Source organism: Rhinolophus sinicus, linkage group LG04 (assembly GCF_036562045.2).
Source record: "Rhinolophus sinicus isolate RSC01 linkage group LG04, ASM3656204v1, whole genome shotgun sequence".
In the NCBI taxonomy this organism is placed as follows: domain Eukaryota; kingdom Metazoa; phylum Chordata; class Mammalia; order Chiroptera; family Rhinolophidae; genus Rhinolophus; species Rhinolophus sinicus.
Window position 1 is genome coordinate 57741080 of NC_133754.1, and position 7135 is coordinate 57748214.

The window sequence follows — 7135 nt, forward strand, 5'->3', positions numbered from 1 at the left end:
TCTGATGTGGTGTGGGTTCTGGGTAGCAGGACAGACAAAAACATCAACAAACTTAATCCTCCTCACTTTAGTTGCCTCCTATGAGAGCTGATGTTGGGTTCTGTAATTGCCCGCTGACAGGTGGCTGGAAAAAGGAGTATTTCTAATGGGTGGTGTCCTGGCTGGAGCCCAGATTTTATTTTGGTTGACCTTGTTGGGCTCCCTCATGTACTGGTGATCTGTTCTGTGGCCACAGACAAGCCTCTCTAGGCCTCAGTTTCCTGCTCTGTGAATTGGGTATATCACCTCTGTCCCTCTCATAGTATATTACATTTGTGAAGAATAGATGGGATCGTGTATATGCAAGAGCTTTGTAAAATACCAAGTACTATAAAAAATTCATTACTAGCCACAACCACATGGTGTCTGCAAGGCAGACTCCTGCTGGTAGCATTTGGCTTCTCTTGGTTTAAAGTCTTCTGCCTCTAGCTTCTCTCCAAATAGTCACCGTTCTCTAGGGATGGTGACGTGGAGGGCCACCTCATCAGCACCACCCTTCAGGAATAATTTCTACCTTCCTTGAAGACTCAGATTACCTTTCACTTCCCCAATAAACCTCTTTCCTTCCCAGCTTCATGCTACCCCCCAGAGCCTTCCCAGTGCCTTAGTCCTCAAATCTCCTCTGCTCTTCAGCACCACCCCTTCAGTTCCCTGACCCCTTTGCCCTCTGCTAGCCTGGACTCAGCGACCCATTAGCACAGTGCCTACTAGGTAACAGGCTAGAAACACTTCCTCATCTAAAGCCAAAGTTCAGAACTTGGCCCACTCAACACTCTACTGAGGTGTTCACCTACTCCCTTGGTTTCAAATATTATTTCAGAGCAATTGTTTTTCAAATCGTCAGCTACAACCTTTCCTTTGCTGTTAACCTTTTAGGGAGTGTGGATTTTTGTGAAAGTTGGCCTCATAGTGTGCTATAATCTGATGTAGTCCTTCACATTCCAAAGTAATTTCCACATTAGCCCAAACATAAAATAGTAACTTGAGAATGGGTGCATCTGTGCCCTTGACCTGTTACAGTTGTGATGGTCATGACAGGTAGATAAGTCAGTGCTCACAAAGGTCTTTTAAATGGGAGGCTAAGTCAGGTTATTCAGAACAAAAAGAGCTCGTTCTGTGCTCTGCGTTCTGGCAGCTTCCTTCAGTTTCTAATAAAAGCTGTGGACTGAGCCACTCCTAAACCAACACAGTGATGTAGGACAAGTGACATTTGGAATATGATTAAACTCATCAATCTGAAATCAAACAGGAAACACTGTGCCCCATAGATAAAGGAAGGCTGAGATAAAAAAAATTGATCTCAGGTTCATTCGGATTGGTGCAAATCCCACACGGGGGGGAAAAATGTACATTTCAGTCAGGATGAGGTAAAAGATCATCTCATAAAATATGCATCACCTCCCTGGGGTGGAGGAGAGGGATCCGTGGAAAGCTACACCAGAACTGTATTCACCGGGCAAAAATGCTTGACTCAGGAAGAAGGCCTCCAGAAAAGGGCGTCCTGTGATACTGGAGTGGGCAGGTGGGTCCAGTGTAAACAGTATATTCCTGTCACCCTGAACACGTGGGGTTCCAGGGCTGGTAACCAAAACTGACGCGGGGGCTTCCCCTGCGTAATTCAGTACGCACTGAGAATACTCCTCACTTATCGGGGATGTCTCATTGCTGAGCTGAGGGAGCTTTGCCAGCTCTCTCCATGGAGCCCCTCCCTGACACAGCAAGGACCTAACACCTTGGCGTCAGCATGGGGGCCGAAATGGTTCACTGACCTGGGACCATTTGGTTTTGGTTCTTGTTGCTGTCATTATTTTAAAGAAGAAGGGGGAAAAAGACCAGAAAGGCTGAAAGAAAGCAAATCAAGCACTTCACCTGAGGCTACCAGGTATGGTGGCACTAGGTACAGTAGGATAAGGGTTTATAGAAGCAGAGGAGCCCAGAGTTTCAGCACTGGCCCAACAGCATCTACACTGTGACTTGGGGCAGTCACTTCTCATTATCCTCAAGTTTAAAGTTAAGGGATTAGAAGAACTCAATTTTCCTAAACATGATTGACCACAGACACTCTTAAGATCAAAGGATGCTGATAGAATACCTATAGATGTTGATTAGATAGGATATACCTGGATATAAGTAGATGGCAGTACATAGTTTCACAAACCAATTAATCTGTGGGGGAAAAAAAAATTGGATTCAGATGTATAATATGTATACATAAGGGCCGGCCCAGTTCCTCAGGCGGTTAGAGCTCCATGCGCCTAACTCCGAAGGCTGCCGGTTCGATTCCCACATGGGCCAGTGGGCTCTCAACCACAAGGTTGCCAGTTCAATTCCTCGAGTCCCGCAAGGGATGGTGGGCAGCGCCCTCTGCAACTAGCAACGGCAATTGGACCTGGAGCTGAGCTGCGTCCTCCACAACTAAGACTGAAATGACAACAACTTGGAAAAAAAGTCCTGGAAGTACACACTGTTCCCCAATAAAGTCCTGTTCCCCTTCCCCAATAAAATCTTAAAAAAAAAAAATTTTGGTATTGAAATAAACTTTAAAAAAAATATGTATACATAAATATAATATTATAGTATAATTTTATATCAGAGTTGGCTTTATTTTGCATTTGCAAGTAAATATTATTTTAAATTAATAGAATTATTTTTTAGAGCAGTTTTAGGTTTACAGAAAAATTTAGCAGAAACTAGTTTTCCCATATACCATTCCCTTCCTCCTGACAGTTCCCTATAATTATCTTGCATTTAGTGTGGTAGCATTTTTTTTAATTAATTAATTTATTTTTAATTAGTTTCAGGTGCACAAGACAAAGCAAAACTTAGATATTTATCATTTATATCCCTCACACTGTGTGAACCCCCCTCCCCCCATTCACTATCCCTCTGTATGTTCCCCAAATTAATTTTAATTTTCAAACCCCCATGACCATCTTGTGGTTACCGACTATTTTTCAAAACCTCTCACCTTCCCCTTATCCCCACCCCCCCGCCCCTCTAGCAACCCTCTGTTTTTCCTCCATGTTTCCAAAATTGTCTCTGATTAGTTCATTCACTTATTCTTTTCTTTAGATTCCGCATATAAGTGAGATCATATGGTATTTGTCTTTCTCTTTCTGACTAATTTCACTTAACATAATGTTCTCTAGGTCCATCCATGTTGTTGCAAATGGTAAGATTTCTTTCTTCTTTATGGCTGCGTAATACTCCATTGTATAAATGTAAGTGTGGTAGCATTTTTAAAAGAAATGTGTGTAATGTTTTTAAAAGAAAAAATATTAGCATTAATTTTTTTTTTCCATGTGTGTGACAATCTTCCTGTCAGAAGACAGTGAAAAAATCTGAGGTAGGTGCTCTTTAAGATCCTTTCAGCATCTCTAAAAAAAAGAGTGAGAGGTTTTCCCCTGCAAAGGGCTTCCATTTGAGAATAGATATAAAAAGGGAACAAAGCTGGAAAAAAAAATGTTTATAAAACAGCTATTAAATCACCAATAGCGTGTCATTTGTTTCAAAGTGTTTTCCTTTCCCTTTTAAGCCAAATAATAATCCTCTGAAACACAAGGAAGCGAAAGCCCAAGGCAAACTGACCCATAGTCCTGCAACTGATTTCAGAGAAAAAAGGGCAAACTTCCTGATTTACAGCCACAGGCTTTCACCACCAGGCACACAGCTCACTACTAGGAAGTGAACACAAGTGGCCACGGCTTATTAACTCCTGGAAGTTTGAAACCAGGGGTTCCGCCTCAAGGCTCAAAAGGAGTAGCTTTAGGACCAACAGCAGGAAGTACTGTTTTAGAGAGAGAATTGGGAGGCCACCCTGAGAAACTCAATTCCCTCCATGAAGGAATTGATTGTAAATGATATGTATTCAAGAAGAGTTTGAATAAATTCATGGAAGTCTATAATAGGTTGAGGAAAACTCCTAATCTTCCGACACACTATCATGGACAAGCCTGCCCTTCCACTGCCTGTGTCAGAGAGAAACTACTGAACACACTCAGAGTAGCCTGGATCCAGTATCGAGTCAGTAAGTCTCTTTTTTTTTCCCCCCTTCTTCCACCTCCCCGCCCCCTCCGGTTCAAGCCGTTGTCTCTCAGTCTAGTTGTGTAGGACACAGCTCCCTGCCCATGCTGGTATTATGAGCCTTGAGCTACCCCGGCTGAGGCTGTCGGTCGCCAGTTGTCGTAGCCCACTCGTAGGCCGCAGCAGCCTGACGCAGCTCACACCGACCTCCAGCTGCTCAGGGCAGCCCAGCTCCAGGGAGAGCCGTTGTTCACAATCTTAACTGTAGAGGGTGCAGCTCACTGGCCCATGAGGGAATCGAACCAACAACCCTGCTGTTCAGAGGTTGCACTCTAACCAACTGAGCCATCTGGCCACCCCGTACCTTTTTATTTTGAAGTAATTTCAAATTTGCAGAAGAGTTGCAAGAATTGTACAAAGAACTCCCGTATGGCCTGGTGAATAATTCTTAATAAGAACAAGCATAATTTAAGGGTACTTACTTCCTAGGCACCGGGCCTAAAAAACCCAAGAAATGCTCTTCCTTGGTGTTTGTGTGGAATTCAGGTCACGGGTACAGCTGACCAACTTGAGAGTGTCTAGTCTGGATGAAGGCCTAGAAAGTGCCTGCCACAATCACACTATTTCAAATCCACTGTGCCGTTTACCCCACTCCCTGAAAAAACATGGCTACCTAAATTAAACTTTCTTAGATTGTGCACAAAATTTCTGTCTCCTGGTCCCAAACCTCTTTGTCACAAGCCTCTCGTCTATCTCTTTTTGCTTGAGTTTTCACAGACATCACATCATTTCCTACTCAGCTGACTGGGGTCTCAGTGCCGTCAGTCCTTGTTCTGCCGCATCCCTGCATCCACCCAGTTGATAAGGGGCCCCCTCATGGTGACTCAGGCATTCTGCAGGGGAGGGGCCGCACCACAGAAATAGTGCCAGGCTGGGAAAAAAGCTCTGTAAGAATATTTGATTCCAGTTTCCCTGTGCCCACTTTGTATCTGTGTTATCTGGCCCTGGATTTTATTTCTCTTCCTTGAAAGCAAAGGGCTTTGATACAATTTTCCCAGGATGTGATTTCACCAAGGTTTATTTTTATGTTTTTCCTCCACAGCAATCCCTTGACTAAAATCAAGCCTCCCATTATGTTATTATCAACTTCCCTATGCCTACCTTCTCCTTCTCAGGCTTCCCCGAAGTCTCCAGTCAGTGAAAGGAAGTATAATCTCATATTTAGTAGGAACACAAAGGTCCCAGAGACTGTAACCAGAGTATTAACTGGTCTCAGTCATTTGGGAGTAGTCAGCAAAGCTCTTGGTCCACCGCTCTTTCTCAAAACCCCAGACTCCACCCCACCCCAATGCAAGTCTTTGGGGTGAGCAACAGACAGCTTCTCCCCACTGGAGACTACTTTAAAGGTTAACTGATTAAATCTGCACTTTAACTGGAAGCTAGAAGGGAAAGAGTTTCTGAAGGTGGAATTGAAGGCGTCATGACAGGTGATGGGGAAGGACTCTCTCTACCCCATTCCTGCCCAGGCTTTAGGAGCCAATACTCAGACCACAGTCTCTATGCAATCTAACGATTTAAGTGTGATCGCTCAGGAGCAAATCATCCTCTTCAGGAGTTCAAATTAAGTCTCATTATCACCACCCCTTCACCCCTGCTGAACCAAAAGGCCAGAAAAAGCCTCTGCCCCGCATCATGGCATAACATGTCACAGAAAATTAGACACGATTCCATGGGACAGGGCCACCCTCTGCTGCAGCATATCTCAGGTCCTGTCTCCAGTGCTCTGTAGCAAACTCTATCCCCATTTCCTGTTTTCTCCTAAGAGCCATTGGCAGAGCTAAGGTTTGATAAAAATATGGAAAAACAGTTTGACTTTGCCCACAACTGCCTTATTTTACAACCTCAAAACTAGCTCTCATAGCTCTCATTGCTCTTATGAGCATATTTAGGATCAGAATATATGGAATCGGGATCAAATATATGGTGATGGAAGGAGAACTGACTCTGGGTGGTGAACACACGATGGGATTTATAGATGATGTAATACAGAATTGTACACCTGAAATCTATGTAATTTTACTAACAATTGTCACCCCAATAAATTAAAAAAAAAATCCATTACAAAAAAAAAAAAAAAGAATATATGGAATCTGGCCTCTCCTAAAATAGCTGGTCATCCCACAATTTTCTCTGCCATCTTCTTGTCCCTTCTCCGGTATCCCTTCTCTTCTCTCTCACTTTTACAATGCCTTGTCTCTGCTAGGTATCAGCCAATGATAACAAATACTGAGACCTGTGATCAACCAGGGGTCTTAGGTACATGGTCTCTAATTTGCATGTGACCTGCAGATGCTAAAGCACAGCATAACAAAAACTTGACCGAGTTTTCACATCCCTCATTACTGGTAGAGCTGATTCAAGCCTAAGCCTTTCCCCTACACTGCGCTGTGTTTCGTTATTACTCATCTTTATGGTGTTAACAAGTCAAACAGGTTGTCTATCTCCAGGAGCGTTTACATTTAAGAGCAAACTATAGCACACTGAAAAGCTTCCCGTCCAGTTAAGGGGTGGGTGGCGGTGATAGAATTTCAGGCAAGGTTGAGCAGAAGAATAGTTTGGGCAGAGCATTAGCTCAGTACCCCCACCCCCTTTATTCCACAGCCCCTCTCAGGGAATGCTGGAGCTGAAAAGACCTCACTTACCCCTGATTCATTTTATAGAGAGGTGAAATTATTTTCCCCATGATTGTAGAGTGGCAGGATTGGGGAGTGGCAGGGCAAGTGCCTGATGAAGCAGATTCCAGACTGGGGCACTTTCCACTGCAGGTGAGCAGGTGAGCCCTGCCAACCTTAACTGCCCCACCCTCTCCCCAAATGCTCCAACCTTGGCATTTCCTCTGCCTGCAGGCAGCTGGTCCACCTGTTCGGTCCTTCCAACCTCTTGTGTCCAGAAGGGCAGAGTTACTGCTGGAGATACCAGAAGAATCCCTAAATCTCCTCAATGTGTATTTGTTTAGAATTGTGAAGACCACTGTTGGTGACAGGGGCTTAGAGCCAACTGATCCTCGGGGTCC